Source organism: Scyliorhinus torazame, chromosome 19 (assembly GCF_047496885.1).
Source record: "Scyliorhinus torazame isolate Kashiwa2021f chromosome 19, sScyTor2.1, whole genome shotgun sequence".
Taxonomy (NCBI): Eukaryota; Metazoa; Chordata; class Chondrichthyes; order Carcharhiniformes; family Scyliorhinidae; genus Scyliorhinus; species Scyliorhinus torazame.
Window position 1 is genome coordinate 123,290,236 of NC_092725.1, and position 16,178 is coordinate 123,306,413.

Here is a 16,178-nt window from a genome sequence, read left to right on the forward strand (position 1 = left end):
CCATCCTAGCAGCGTTGGCCTCGGTGCCTCGCATTTCCAGCGACAACTTCTGCGCCCATAGCCTCTGGGACTCCTCCAAGCATCTATGTTCCTGCTGACTTCTCCCACTGAAAGTCATGGCTGCACCCTAACATCTCCATCAGCTCTGGGATGACCTCTTCCATAGGCTCGGCATCAGGCTGGGACCCAGCTGACCTCTGACTGCTGTCTCACCTGGGGGTTCCTGCCTCCACCTGATGTGCATCAGCAGCTGTGTGGTGCTCGTCAGATTGTGCCCCAGAAGCCTGACCACTATCATTTTGCACCGAGATGTGTGCATCTACGCTGGTGGAGGGTGGGGCTGGCGAGCGCGGTGCTGGCGAATTGGCTGGCGAGCCTTCATTTGCAACAAGAGGTCTGCGAGGGCTCATTAAGTGGACCAGTTAATGTTGAATAGCGTTTCTGCTCACTACCACACTGAGAAACCTTTCTGGAGAATCGCGGCCATTGTTTCTAAAAGCTTTCCCACTACCAAAGTTAAACTGACTGGCCTGTATTTCCATATTGGCCTGTATTAACATATTAGCCTGTATTGTTGCATTGGCCTGTATTGCCGATTTGGTGCATTGGGCTGTATTGCCGATGTGGTGCATTGGGCTGTATTGCCGATGTGGTGCATTGGGCTGTATTGCTGTATTGGCCTCTTTTGCTGTATTGGTTTTGTAGCATTCTGGGATGGCCACTTACAAAGGATCCCGGGAAATATGGCCACCTGCAAAGGCCCATGAGAAATATGGTCAACCCAGGACTCAGACGCTCAGAGCTTATGTATATTGGCAACTCAGATAACTAGACGGTATCGTCACCCCCAGCTACTTTGCATTCTAAGGGCCCATTTCCCCAGAAAAAAAGACCTGTACTCAGGTAACAGATACAGAAACAGACTCATCGGCGCCACTCCCTTTGTTCAGGGATCCCAAAATGGCAAGGTCAATGACCGCTCAGGACACGCCCCTTTATTGGCCAAAATCGAAGGCAGTAATCGAAGCCTGCCGAATTATTGGGTCCAAAGCTAAGGACCGCCCAAAAGAGCGCGAAACCCCAGAAGGATAAAGAGGGACACTGCCATGAGTTTAGCCTCTCTTGATCCTGGCGCTCGGTCTCTCTTGGCCCCGACCTACGCCTAAATCCAAGTGTAGCATCACGACCAGGAAACAAGTTCAAGACCAACGATCGCTACCAGACGGATGAGCCCAGCAGAAACAAAGTCACTTCTCCATACCCAGCCACTCAAGGTCCGAACAAAGACTTTGTTCCTCTGCATAAAGCCGGGTGCCTGAAGTTAAGTACAGGTTGTTGTAGTGTTAGGTGTAATTTAGCTTGTAGTGTTTTATGTTGCATGTCAAAGTCATTCTTGTGTGTGAATAAACTATCATTGAACTTGAACTAACTAACTGGTTGTTTGGTCTTTGATCGATATCCGGCAAAACCTTGTGGTGGCATAATTTGATACCTGGCGACTCTAAAAAGCAATAGCATCATTAATAACTGTCATATCAGTATCCAGTTAAAAAGAGCAACAGTTTGTATTTCTAGGCCTGTCCTCATACCCATTTTTAAATAAATATGTAAAATGTGATTGGTGGAGCATACATGGGCTTCTAAAAGCCTTGTCAGCAAAGGTGGAGCCGATGGAATAATAGGGACAGTGGCAGCAATGTTGGCTGAATGACAATGAATGAAATTCTCCAGTCTCTGGCATCACCTTATCACCCTGTATCTGAGGAAGATTGGAAAATTATGGCCTGTGTGTCTGCAATTTCCACCCTATTTCCTTCAGTATCCTTGTATGCATCGCACCCAGCCAATCCAAAACCTCCTCTATAATAATAAAAACAGAAAATGTGGAATAAACTCAGCAGGTCTGGTAGCATCTGTGGAGAAAGAAACAGAGTGAATGTTTTGAGTCCGTACCACCTGTCTAAGAACTGAAAGAGGGATAGAAATGTGATAAATTATGTAGTTGGGGTGGGTGGAGGAGGTCGGACAAAATAGAAGGACAGGGATCAGAGGAAAGGAGAGATTGACAAAGGAGGGTTTATAGCCCATCCCGTGTCTCAACTACCTCCAATTGCACCAAGGCTTGGCAGCATCTTATTTCTTGCTAAAAGTAGATGCAAATTGCAAATTTAGTATCTGAGCCAAAATATGCATAAATCCGCTTTTCGGTCTCTAATCACCCCCACGCTTTCTTTTTCCACAATTGTACATTCTAAATGCTTGTAGAATTCACTTTTATGTTAGCTACCCGTCTTCTAACATACTGGCCAACATTTTCTAGCCCCTCCACTGACCGGATCTTCTGGTCCTGTCAATGGCGACCCCCCTTGGCACATCCCTCAGCGGCGTAGAGTGTAGGGCACGCAAAACCCCGTGGAGATCGGTGGGACCGGAACAGTTTGTTGCTGCAATAAATGCCCCTGGATAGGGGAGAAACCCTACCCACGGTTTTCAGTATTTCCTTTTTCACCTCCCCTCTGAACTTTCCACATTCAGCCTGGTCATCCACCAAGCATTTGTCGTAAGCAAGCTTTTTTTGCTTTATCTTACTATCAGCTTCATCATCCATGGACCTCTAGATTTGTTTTTCCTACCGTTACCCTTCATGGAAATGTATCTCAGCTATACCCAAACTACCTCTTTGAAGGCAGGACATTGTTCCATTATATTGATTCCAACTTACGTGGCTCAGATTTGTTCCCACCTCACTGAATTTGGTCGTCTCCCAATGAATTTTTTGAAATTGAGGTGGCTTCATAGGTAAATGCACCGTATGGTGGTATGATGTTATATGGTGCTATACAGTTTAATAACAATAATCGCTTATTGTCACAAATAGGCTTCAATGAAGTTACTGTGAAAAGCCCCTAGTCGCCACATTCCCGCGCCTGTTCGGGGAGGCCGGTACGGGAATGTTATACTGCGTACGAGACCTACGGAGTTAGAGCAATTAGTCTGCCCGTGAGTGTCCTTGAGTATGAGCTCCCCTGCTAAGGGGCAGGGAGCCCATGGACAGGGCAAGAAACGTTGCTATAAAAGTCGACCCGACTTGGAACCTACACCCCAGATCTGTCTGGGATCTGAAGAGTATTGTTCATATTATTACTTTGCAATAAAATTAGTTTCTCTTTATCCACTTGACTTGGACTTGTCTGTTTGTCACTAAACTGAGGTAAGAAATCACATTTTAGATGGTAGCAAATGATGTTACAATTAACTGCAGCTCTCCTGAGCTCAGGAGGGGATAATGTAGCCAGGGTTCCAGTTTCTGACCTCTATCCAGTCTCCTCGGCTGGAGTGTGTGCATATGTGATTGTCCTTGGCTGTGAGTCTCCTATGATTGAATACCTTACACTCAACAATTTACCTGGCCTTTGAAGAATGGCTGAGTACATCTGTGCAAAAGTTCACAAAAAGAACAATCACCTCCTGGAAAGGAGAAAAAGACTGGAAAAAGCAAGAGAAAAAACTAGAAAAAGATTGGTGCATTTCTATCCTTTGTGGCTTCAAAGTGCTTGGTATTTGACTTCTACAAAACAAGGATCGTTGCCACTGCATTAAAAGGAGAGCATTTTCAGTAGAAATAATGATCAAATACATTTTGTTGCTCAAGTCAAGTACATCAGTCATGTTACTTGTGCGCCACAATAATAACTGACTTCTCTTTATTCCCTTTTCGAAAAAACAATGCCCTTTCCGAGTCGAGGTCCTGATTTATATGCAAAACATGCATAATTGCAAAGTGTTTTCAAGGTCCTTGTTGGCCTTGTTTCTGTTTATTAAATCGTTTTTATGTTGAAATTCATAATCTCACGTTTGTATTCTTTTCCACGTTGCTCTCTTTCAGCTGGGTGAACGCACTGGTTCTATCTCTTCATTCTGCATCACTGATTTCAGGTTATAAACCCGTGCTTTCAAGGCGGCCTGTCCCACTGGAGAGGCAACAATCAAGAGGACAGAGGCTACCCAGCAGAAAAGAGGTTAAAATCAAAAACTGCAGATGTTGGGAGACTGAAACAGAGAGAGAATCCTGGAAACACTTAACAGGCCAGTCAACATCTGTGGTGAGAACAAACCAGTTAACCTTTCAGGTGTAACCCTTCGTCAGAACAAGGGGGAAAAGTACCGACGAGCAGCATTTATAAAAGAAACATATCAAAGGGAATGGTTGGGGGAAGCGGGGTGGACACACACACACACTTGCAAAGAAAACAGAAGATTCTTTAATGGCTGATGCTTTAATGATTGCATGACATGGTAGAAATGAAGCACAATATAACAAATTAAAGACAATTAAGAGATATCACATGAATAGTTGAGGAAGATGGAGAATGACATGTTGATAGTCAATACAAAGGAAAATGGAGTGCAATTTAAAACCAAATGATTTGCAATCCTGCCCAATCCCCTCTCTGTGGAGAATGCCTTGTTTTTGTCCCGCACCCCAACTTGACAAGTAGCCAAGACTGGTGGAATAAAAACAGAAAATGCTGGAATTGCTCAGCAAGTCTGGCAGCATCTGTGCGAGAGAAAAAGTTAACTTTTGAGGCCAATGACCCTTCATCAGGAACAGGGAGTGCTTAAAGACGGGGATGTGGAATTGGAGGTGGGGGGCACAGGAAGGGAAGAACAAACAGGAGAGATTAAATGACAAAAGAGACGACAGTCAAGAAGTGATGGTAATGGGACAAGTACAGAAATAAAGCATCTATTTGGCGGAGAGGAAAATGGAAAAGGCAGAATCATCACCAACAGCTGCCAATCCATCCCCCACCCACTTTTCCTTGCTTGCTTAAGAACTATTACACCTCCAAACACTCTCATGTGTGATGAAGAGTCACCCACCTGAAATGTGGGTGGATTTTACAGACCCCCTTCCCCCCACAGGATATGTTTTTGGGGGTGATCATGCAAAATATGTTGGGTTGCTAGTTGAGGGCCTTCAATGAGCAATTATAAAGCCATAATACGCTGGGATGTGGCAGGTGGGCAAGAGTGAGAAGGCTGTTTTATTCACCCCAGTTAATGGAAAGGTGGAAAGGAAGTGGGGGTACATCCTTTGTTGGGTGCCGTGTGCATTGCCCCCTCCCCAAATAATACCCCCATCCCATTGTGCCTTAACGCCTGCCTGCCAAAACCTGCCCCCACCCCCTTGCCCTCATTCCCAGGTGCTCAATCCCTCTCTATTCTAAAAGCCCAGGACTTCCCTGGGTTCAGAGCCGATGATTTGCTTCTCTAGGGCCCCTTTGCAATGCCAGCATTTACCACTACTGAGTTCTGGCACTGCTGGGACTGCAAGAGCTGCCTGCCAATCAGATTGGAGTCTGGTATCTGGGTCCCTCCAGTTGAAACTCTCCAGCTTCAGATAGCAGCATCTCTGTTGGAGCCATTGCTCGGCCTCAGCCACACTTCTGCATTGTCAGCTTTGGCGACACATAGGGGCTGCCAGAACGGAGGGCCCTACTTGTGATAGTCAGGGAAGTGCTGGATGGCCTGGTGTTACATCCAGCCAAAGCCATCCTGACACTGAAAGCCACACTGGGCTCTGACCCCAATTGAATTAAGCATAATCCTTCTCAGAAGGAGTGGTGTAATACTGTAGGTCTTCAAAAGGCAGAATGTTGCGGGTGCTGGATTCTTCCTATTTGTTCACTATTACAGTAAGTTTCACTTGCTTTTGAGGGCAAAATCCACAGAATTGTTAAGGGAATTTTGAAGAGAATGGAGTAGCTGTTTCTCCTTATGGGAGAGTCTAGAATTAGGGATCAGTTTAAAAGTAAGGGGTATCCTATTTAAAACGGAAAGGAGGAGAATTCTTTTCTCTCAGATGATTGTTAATCTGTGAAATTCTTTTCCCCACAGAGCAGTGGAGCCAGGGTCATTAAATATTTTTAAGGCTCAGTTAGATAGATTCTTAATTGACGAAGGAGTTAAGTGGAATTCAGGCCACAATCAAATCAGCCATGGTCTTATCTAATAGCAGAGTCTGCTCGAGGGGCTGAGTGGCCTGCGACTGCTCCATTTCATATGTTCGTTAAGTGTAGAATCTACACAGTGATCACAAGGAACAAAGGATAGGATGCAAAACTAACGGTTTGTTAATACGTACACTCAGGTCGGGGTTTTTATACTCAATAGGCTCCCCTCGTTAAAGGTGAAGCCCCGCCCTGTTGCCGGGGAAGTTTGTACTTGATAGAGGTCACGGGGAACCGGATGGCCCGCATCCCGTGACCTCCGTAGAGATTGTAACAGTACTTTTGCTGATGATATAAAGCTATAGGGTAAGCTGTGGGCAGGACACAGAAAGACTGCAAAGAGACAGATAAATTAAGTGACTGGGCAACCAGATGGCAGATGCAGTATAATGTGGAGCAGGGTGAATCTTTGGAATCCTCTACCCTAGAGTGGAATGCTCGATCGGTGAACACGTTTAAGGCACACAACAGGGAATCAATGGATTATGGGGACCAGGCAGGAGAATGGTGTTGAAGCTCAAGGTTAGCCATAGTTGTATTAAATGGTGGAGCATGTTTGATATGACCATACGGTCTACTCCTGTTCCTGTTTCTTGTGCCGCTCCACCATCTCCTCCTTGTTCTTGTAACTAAAGCGGGTTCTGCCAATGACTTCTAATATGTTTCCAATCTTTTGCACTCTTCATATACCGACTGTTGGGGCTACTAGTTAGACCCCCCACCCCGCTATGCCCATTCATAAGTGGACAGAATGTAGCCATGCACAGGCTCCACCAGATGTCTCTTCCTCCCACTGCCACAGGTATTTGTGGCTGACCACAGCAAGTATATACATTAGATAGGCAAGACTCCATATATAAATGACCTTGGGGTAGAGATTCAGCTGAAGTTAGGCTTTGGGGGTTGAAGCAGAGCTGTAGGGGGCAGCACTGGGACAAACAGCCCTGCCCTGTCATACTCTGCCAGGAATGCTGGAGTGAATTGGGAGAGGGAGCATTGAGGGTCTCAGCTCCCATGACTGACAACCTTTCGCAATTTTAAACGCTAATGGCGGAATCGTCTGAGAGATTTTGGGCAAGGAAAGTGGCGTTTAGCCTGCCAATGGCAGCTTTTTGCACCATATAATGTGGCACTTGGTGAAAATTATTTTTGGGCTCAGGTTCCATGCGGTATCATTGGCAGGCAGCCTCTGATTATCCGCTTCACCATCACCCCAGTGCTTCCATGACCAAGGGGCCATCTTTGCACACATCTGGTACATTTCCCAGTTTGCTGGGAACTCATGTCTGCCATACCCAGGAAACATTCAGCATCCAAGTTTACCGATGCTTCCCCGGAGCACCTGTTGGATGCAGCGGAGGCCTGCCGCGAATTACTGCACCCACGTTCTGGGTAAAGACCTGCAACCAAGGTGACAAATCCAGCATGGGGGTGGCGGCAGCAGTGGTCAGTACCAATGCCCTATCGAAGAGGAGAGCCATCCAGTGCCGCAAGAGGATGAATGATTGCCTCCGTTCTTCAGGGCAAGTCATCACTCACACACTCACAGACCAATACATATCCACAGGGATCTCACTCAACGCCAGCTCAAGGGACACCATCTCTCCCAGACACACGTTCATCTCCCCTGCGGGTCGTGTCCTCATCACCTCCCTGGTCGCACTCACCATCCATACATGCCAGGCAGCTTTATCATCTGCCCTGGCACATGTCTAGCTTCCACTCTCGCCATCTTTTTTCAGGCAGGACAAGTTGGTAATCAACAAGAAGGCTGTCAAAACTGAAGGTTTGCACAGACTTTGAGAAGAGAGCCATTTAACTAGCCTCTGGGGTCACAGTCTGGTGAGCACATCACACTGTTCAATCCAGCAGGGGCATCCAAGAGTGCTAACACTCGGAAGATTACTGGAGGCCAGGAATCTGCTGATTCCTAGTCAGATGATGAGCCTCTGGACTCGGTCATGCCTCAGTTGCTGGAGCTTCAAAGACAAACTTGGGAGCATCCTGTCCATCTTGAGACTGAGGTTATTGCATGGACAGGTCAATGAATAGAGGTCAACACTGCAGGGGTGGCCTTGGTCCAGGACTTCTGTCCTGCACTGCTGAAAGAGCTGCACACCAGGACAGAGGCACCTACTGGCATCCACTAGTGTCAACACCAGAGAGGGGCTGGGCTTCTTCAGTTCATTCCAGCTTCCCCACCCTCTCAAGGAGGCAGTCAGGGGCCCTCGGGCACCCCCAGGGAGGAGGATCCATTGGTGCACACCCCAGAGTCATCCACCGAGGTGACTCCGGGAGTGTCCCACCCATCCAAATCCCCTCTTCCTGTGCTCTCTTCAGCTGCAGCTTCACAGACCGAGGGTGACAATGCCACATAGCAGGATCTGGAAAACAGGCCGGGGCTCTCCAAGTCTCGGCTCTCCAGAGGACACCTGCCAGGTTCATCACAGAGGTCAGAGCATAGCAGACAGCAGGCTGCCTCCACCCCCATTTTGGATGCTGGGGATGCACCAAGATGTAGCTGCAATGTAAGGATGTCGCACAGCATAGGCAGGATACCCAGGTGGCACTCAGGCTGGTAGGAGCACTGTCTATGTGCCAGGCTGGCAGTGTCCATGGCATTTTGCCCATGCCGGGGATAGGGCCTGGGGGACTGCCCTAACCCCATGAGGTGTAAGACACTTGGACGCAGGCAGCTCAGGGGGTCTGCAGCTAGTGGCCTGTGTGTGTGTGTGCAGGGCACCTGGCCATGGCTGGTGGTATGGATATTGGCATGTGGTGCAGGGCGGGGTGTGACCAGGAGTGCGGTGTCCAGAACCAGTGGTCACAGTCCGAGGATTTAGAGTAGACTATTTAGGGCTGAAATGATAGAGGATTGAGGCAGGTCACCCAGATAGTGGTCAGCCTGTGGAATTCGCGACCACAGTTGAGGCCAAGAAGCAGTTAGATGTAGCACTTGGGGCAAAGGGGATCATAGGATATGGGGGAAGGAGGAATCGGGCTAATCAATTACCTGATCAGCCTAATGGCCTCCTCCCACTCCTATTTTCTGTTTTAACTCACAGAATCATGCCTTTGAGATAATGGACGGAATTCTCCGTTTGAGACTAGTGTTAAGGCTGGGACTGAATTGTGGGAATTCCGCGTTCCCGTTGGGGGCGCCAGTTCCGGAGCAATTCAGGATATGCCAACGGGCCAGCATTCTGCCCACGTGAAACTAATGCACAGCGGCATGGTAGCACAGTGGTTAGCACTGTTGCTTCACAGCGCCATGGACCTGGGTTCAATTCTCGGCTTGGGTCACTGTCTGTGTGGAGTTTCCACTTTCTCCCCGTGTCTGCGTGGGTTTCCTTCGGTTTCCTCCCTCAGTCCAAAGATGTGCGGGTTAGGTGGATTGGTCATGCTAAATTGCCCTGTAGTGTCCAAAGGTTAGGTGGGGTTGCTGGGTTACAGGGATAGGCTGGACTGTGGGCTTAGGTAGGGGTGCTCTTTCAGGGGTCGGTATAGACATGATGGGCCGAATGGCTTCCTTCTGCACTGTACTTTCTCTGATTTTATGAAATTCTCATTCGCACTGGCATTGGATTCGTTGGGGCCGGAATTGGCACTGAGAGCTTGAAAAGCTGGAGCTGTTTATAAGCACGGTCGTCCCCACAAACTCTCATTCCAGCCAAGAAAATGGCCTGTGAGGGGTTGGCCCGGGATTTACGGATGCAGAGCTGGAGAGAATATCGGAAGCAGTGGAGGAGACTTGGAGACACTCTTCACCAGAGTGGGTAGGAAGCTACTGCCCGCTGATGTCAACTGGCCCTGGAAGGAGCTGCAAAAAGATGGACAACCTCCTCAGGTCAGCTCAGATGAGTCAACACCTCTGAGCTCCTGGCATCATCCCCGTTCCTCACTCCTCAAACTACACTCCAGTCTCTTAGAGGCCAATCAAAACCCACCTGCCGGCACCCCCCTTACATCCCACCCTGCACCAAACCCCAACACCTGTATTGTGCTCTTTGGTCAGGTGCCTTTCACATACAGGCCGCCAGCTATAGAAACACACGTCCAAGTGTCTCTCAATGTTCATTATCTGACCCCAGGAGAAGATAGCCCATAACCAGCAGGACCGTGAGAAGGCCAGGAGACCGCCCGACATACGGTCCTGACCGGAGCCACATGGCGTTGGAGTTAGCTGGGGAGGTGGGAGAGAGTGCTATCTCACAGGCGGAGGTCGGCATGAGTGAACCAAGTGGGCCCCTAATGCACAGTAATGTTCCTATAGCAAGTGACCCTTTCCCGCACACCACTCCCTCCCGAGATCCCATCATGTGTCTTGTCTTTTGTCTTTTGACCTTCAGAAGAGGCCACCCTGTCCGGGGTACCCCACCCTCAGCCACGACCCCAGCATACCCCGGAGGACCAGTCCGGGAATGACACTGACCTTTTGGCACTATACTCACCTGCATACTCCACCACCCCAGAGACTATCACATCGTTAGGTCATATTAGTGAAGAGGCTGCTGGGACACCTTTTGGTTCGCACGTCACACATGCTGCGGCACATCAGGTGGAGGTAGGCACTCCCGAGGGAGAGGGCAGTCGGAGAGCTGCCTGATCCCGGGAATTAGCTGTAGTCCAGATACGTTTCGCGCTTCTGTAAAGATTCATCCCATCATTGGCGGAGATGCAGAATCAGAGCCAGGGTCCACAGGAGGGGGTGACAGCAACTTTCCAGTGCCTGAAGGTGCAAACAGAGTAGTCCAGCCACCTTCAGGGGAGATGGTGACGTAGTGGTATTATTGCTAGACTAGTAATCCAGAGGCCCGGGGTAATGCTCTGGGGGCCCGGGTTCGAATCCCACCATGACAGATGGTGAAATTTGAATTCAATAAAAATCTGGAATTAAAAGTGACCCATCTGGTTCGCTAATGCCCTTCAGGGAAGAAAATCTGCCATCCTAACCCGGTCTGGTCAACATGTGACTCCAGACCCACAGTGATGCGGTTGACTCTTATTTGCCTCCCACAGTAATTGCCTCGCAAGGTCATTCGTTCAAGGAAAATTAGGGATGGGCAGCCCACATCCAAGAACAATTAAAAAAATTTTTTTTTAAAAGGTGCAGATCGTGCCGACAATGAATGGTACCCAGACCTACTCCGAACAGGTGGCATATCTGTCACAGGCAGATATGTACAGGTCCACATGGACATTGCTGCGGCGCTCCAGACCTTGGCCCAGTTGCAAAGGATCATGGCTGAGGGCGTCAAGAGTATTGACTGGGTGCTGGCTGACCTGGGCCAGTCACAGAGGGACATGTCTCACTCGCTGAAGGACGTGTTCCAGTCTCTGTTCTCCGTGGCGGGGGGCTTGGAGATCATGGTTGAGACAAGAATGGGCCTCCGGGACTGGAGCTTCCAGAGCTCACTCTGGCCTCACCACCGTCCCATGGAGTAGCATGGGGGCCATCGAGGGAGGAGGAAGTGATGGGGACTTGCGCCCGCCCCCCCCCCCCCCCCGCCCCCCACAGGTGCTGGAATACCCGAGCGCTTCTGAAACCCCGTCTCCTTTTTAAAAACATTTAGTGTACCCAATTCATTTTCTCTAATTAAGGGGCAATTTATCGTGTTGAATCCACCTACCCTGCACATCTTTGGGCTGTGGGGGCAAAACCCAAGCAAACACGGGGAGAAAGTGCAAACTCCACACGGACAGTGACCCAGAGCCAGGATCGAACCTGGGACCTCGGCACTGTGAGGCAGCAATGCTAACCACTGCGCCACCGTGCAGCTCCTGAATCCTCCACTCCTGACACTGGCGCATCTGATAGGCAGCGGACAGAACAGGGTTGCACCTTGTCATCTGTGTAACCTGAAAGTTGGCCGGGCGCATCCAGGTCCAGGCCCTCCAGGGGAAGGCCGCCAAAGGTCATGGCGAGAAACGCAGTAGGCCGCCTTCACGTCTGATGTGTTGTCTGGGAAAACACATAGATGGAGCGGTAGAGCACGTTAAGTTTAATAAGTTAGAGCACGTAAGATTAAGAAGTTAGATGACAATTAAGTTGGCAGGGATGCAGCACATAAGTTAGAATTAGGCGTCAGGGCACAACAATGTACATAGATACAATAAAACACAATTACACATTTGCACCAAAATTATGACCTGCCTCAATCCTCTATCTGAAGAGTGTGAGGGGTGGGCTGTGCTGGGTGTAGAGGGTGTGCCACATTGACGTTCTGGGAGGTTGGCGGGGTGGGTGTTGGAAGATGGCACTGGGCAGGGTCCATGGGACAATCTGACATTCCACCAGGGGTCACTCTCAGAGGCGACAGGGAACGGGGACTGGAGTGTGAGGGCGCCATCACCGCTCACTATCCCCATGACCGCAACCACCCCCACAGAGGATATAGGGCCCGTGAGATGGAATGGCTAGCAGACATGCAGGGATGACCCATGTGGACATTGGAATGTGATCCCAATGGCAAGAGTCAGACTTTGTCGAACAATGAGGAGCACCAGAGCTCATCATCGTTATCATCCTCAGGACACACTCCTTGCCGAGCTACTTATGAAATCTGACCATGATTGCCGGTGATGGCTCCCCCGATCTGGGTCTCTGCCTCAACGATCGATGGGCCCGGTCCAACTTAGGAGGGGTCGAAAAAATCCCCTCCCCACCAGTTTTCCAAACACCTTATAGATGTACTCCGTGGAGTTTGTACCTTCCAGGTTCTCCAGCAGACCAAAAATTCTTAAATTCTGCTGTCTAGAGCAATTCTCCAGATTGTCGACCTTGGCCTTCAATGTCTTCGACTCCTCCACCAGCAATGCCATCTCTGCCTCCAAAGAGACTATTTGGTCACTATGATCATTGAGTGCCACCTCCACCTTCTTTATCGTCTCCCCCTGTACCTCTATCCGCTGCTCCAACCTGTCCAAGGTCGCCCGAATAGGTGCCACGGCCCCCTCAATCGCCTTTGGCAGATCCTCAGCGACTGCCCGTCACTGCTTCCTAAATTCACCTGTTAAGAAGTTCACCCACTTTCGGTCGTCCACTGAGGGGGCAAATTGAGGAGAGATAGATATAGGACAGATGTCAGAGGTAGGTTTTTTTACTCAGAGTAGTGAGGGCGTGGAATGCCCTGCCTGCAACAGTAGTGGACTCGCCAACATTAAGGGCATTTAAATGGTCATTGGATAAACATATGGATGACAATGGAATAATGTAGATGGGCTTTAGATTGGTTTCACAGGTCGGCGCAACATCGAGGGCCGAAGGGCCTGTACTGCGCTGTAACGTTCTGTGTTCTAAAGGCCTCTGCCATTTTCTCCTCTTCGAAGCTCGAGGATCTTCAGAATCCGACCAGGGCCCCTTGCCCGATTTCTGCCTTGTGTTGTATCCCCCAGACATCACTCGAAAGAGGGGAACTTAATCTAACATCCTGCACTTATGTTTTGCCAAAAATCACCGGATAACGGGGCATAAATGGCCAAAAACCTCAGTCGCAAGCCTCCGCATGTTCAACTCAGCCACCACCTTAAGACAGCATTATGGATTTACAATTTTACAAACTTTTCTTACCTTCTCTCTCTTCCTCAGCAGTCATGGCACCCAGTCCCCATTTGTTTCTACTTGTAGTAAACCTCGCCGCTTGGCATCCGCCTGACAAGAGTGGAGCATTGCAGAGGCCCGGAGCATACTGGGTCAAACCTGATATGTTAACCCATGCTGCCGCTGGTGCAGAGCACAACTTGTGTTGCTGCCACCATCGGAGCCCCAGAGCATGTTTTTCGTTCGGTGCCGGACACGAACCTTCGATTTTAGGCAGACGCCCGATTCTCCACCCAATAGTGATTCGCGTTTCCGGCATCATAGGGGAATAATTCCGGCATCACAAGGGGCTGGTTTAGCACACTGAGCTAAATCGCTGGCTTTCAAAGCAGACTAAGGCAGGCCAGCAGCACGGTTCAATTCCCGTACCAGCCTCCCCGAACAGGCGCCGGAATGTGGCGACTAGGGGCTTTTCACAGTAACTTCATTTGACGCCTACTTGTGACAATAAGCGATTTTCATTTCATTTCATAATCCAGGCCCATGTTCCAGACACCTCCATCATATTCCTGGGCATGTCCTGTCCCACTGGCAGGCAGACCCAGCAGAGCTGTTGGCACAGTGATATACAGTCGGGAAGGAGTTGCCCTGGGAGTTCTCATGGTACCCAGGTCAAACATGGACATGGATACCTCCTGATTACCACGTAGCGGCCATCATCAGCTCATGATTCAGTACTCCTTTACATTGAACATACAGTGCAGGAGGCCATTCGGCCCATCGAGTCTGCGCCAACCCACTTAAGCCCTCACTTCCATCCTATCCCTGTAACCCAATAACCCCTCCTAACCTTTTTGGACACTAAGAGCAATTTATCATGGCCAATCCATCTAACCTGCACGTCTTTGGACTGTGGGAGGAAACCGGAGCACCCGGAAAAAACCCACGCACACGCGGGGAGAACGTGCGGACTTTGCCCAGTGGGGAATCAAACCTGGGACCCTGGCGCTATGAAGCACTGCGCTACCATGCTGCCCTTAAATTGAACACCACTTGCAGGAAGCACTGAGGGTGGCAAGCGCGCAGGAGGTACTCTGGCTGGGGGACTTCAATGTCCATCATCAAGACTGGTTTGGTAGTACCATCACAGACTGGCCGGACACAGGACGTAGTTGCTAGTCTGGGATTGTGGCAGTTGGTGAGGGAACCAACTAGAGGGAAAAACATGCTTGACCTCATCCTCATCAACCTGCCTGCCGCAGATGCATCTGCCCGTGACAGTATCGGTAGGTGTGACCACGTCTTCACACTGAGGATACCTGTTAAGGTGTTGTGTGGCAGTACCACTGTGCGAAATGGGATAAACTTCGAACAGATCTAGCAACTCAAGACTGGGCATCCATAAGGTGATGTGGGCCATCAGCAGCAGCAGAACTGTACTCAACCACAATCTGTAACCTCATGGGCCGGCATATCCCCCCACTCTACCATGACCACCAAGCCAGGAGATGGACCCTGGTTCAATGTCAACATTCCAAGGGCAACACCATGCATTCCTAATAATGAGGTGTCAATCTGGTGAAGCTAAAACTCAGGACTACTTGCAAGTCAAAAAGCAGCAAGTGATAAGACAGAGCTAAGCGATCCCACAACCAGCAGATCAGATCTAACCTCTGCAGTCCTGCCACATCCAGCTGTGAATGGTGGTGGACAATTAACCAACTCAATGGAGGAGGCGGCTCCATAAATATCCCCATCCTCAATAATGGAGGAATGCAGCACATCTGTGCAAAATATTTGTAACAATCTTCAGCCAGTTGTGCAGAGTAAATGATACATCTCGACCGCCTCCGGAGGTCCCTAGCATTACAGATGTTAGTCTTCCGCCACTTCGATTCACCCCACACCTCATCAAGAAACGACTGAAGGCACTGGACACTTCAAAGGCTATGGGCCCTGACAATAGTCCTGAAGACTTGTGCTAAAGAACTTGCCGCGCCCCTTACAACACTGGCATCTACCCAGCAATATGCAAAATTGCCCAGGTATGTTCTGTACACAAGAAACAGGACAAATCGAACTCAGCCAATTATCGCCCCATCAGCCTACTCTTCATCATCAGCAAAGTGATGGAAGGGGTTATCAACAGTGCTATCAAGCAGCACGTACTCAGCAATAACCTGCTCTCAGGCGCTCAGTTTGGATTCCACCAGAGTCACTTACCTCCTGACCTCATTACAGCCTTGGTCTAAACATGGACAAAAGAGCTGAACTTCAGTGGTGAAATGAGAGTGACTGCCCTTGAAATCAAGGCAGCAATTGACTAAAGACACCAAGGAGTCGTAGCAAAACTGGAGTCAATGGGAATCAGGGGGAAAACTCTCTGCTGGTTGGAGTTTTACCTGGCACAAAGAAATATGTTTGTGGTGGTTGGAGGTGAACTATCTCAGCTCCAGGACATCACTGCACAAGTTCCTCTGGATGGTGTCCTCAGCCCAACCATCTTCAGCTGCTTGTTCAATGACCGTCCTTCCTTAATGTCAGAAGTGGGGATGTTTGTGGATGACTGCACAATGTTCAGCACCATTGGTGACTCCCAGGGCAGCACGGTGGCACAGTGGTTA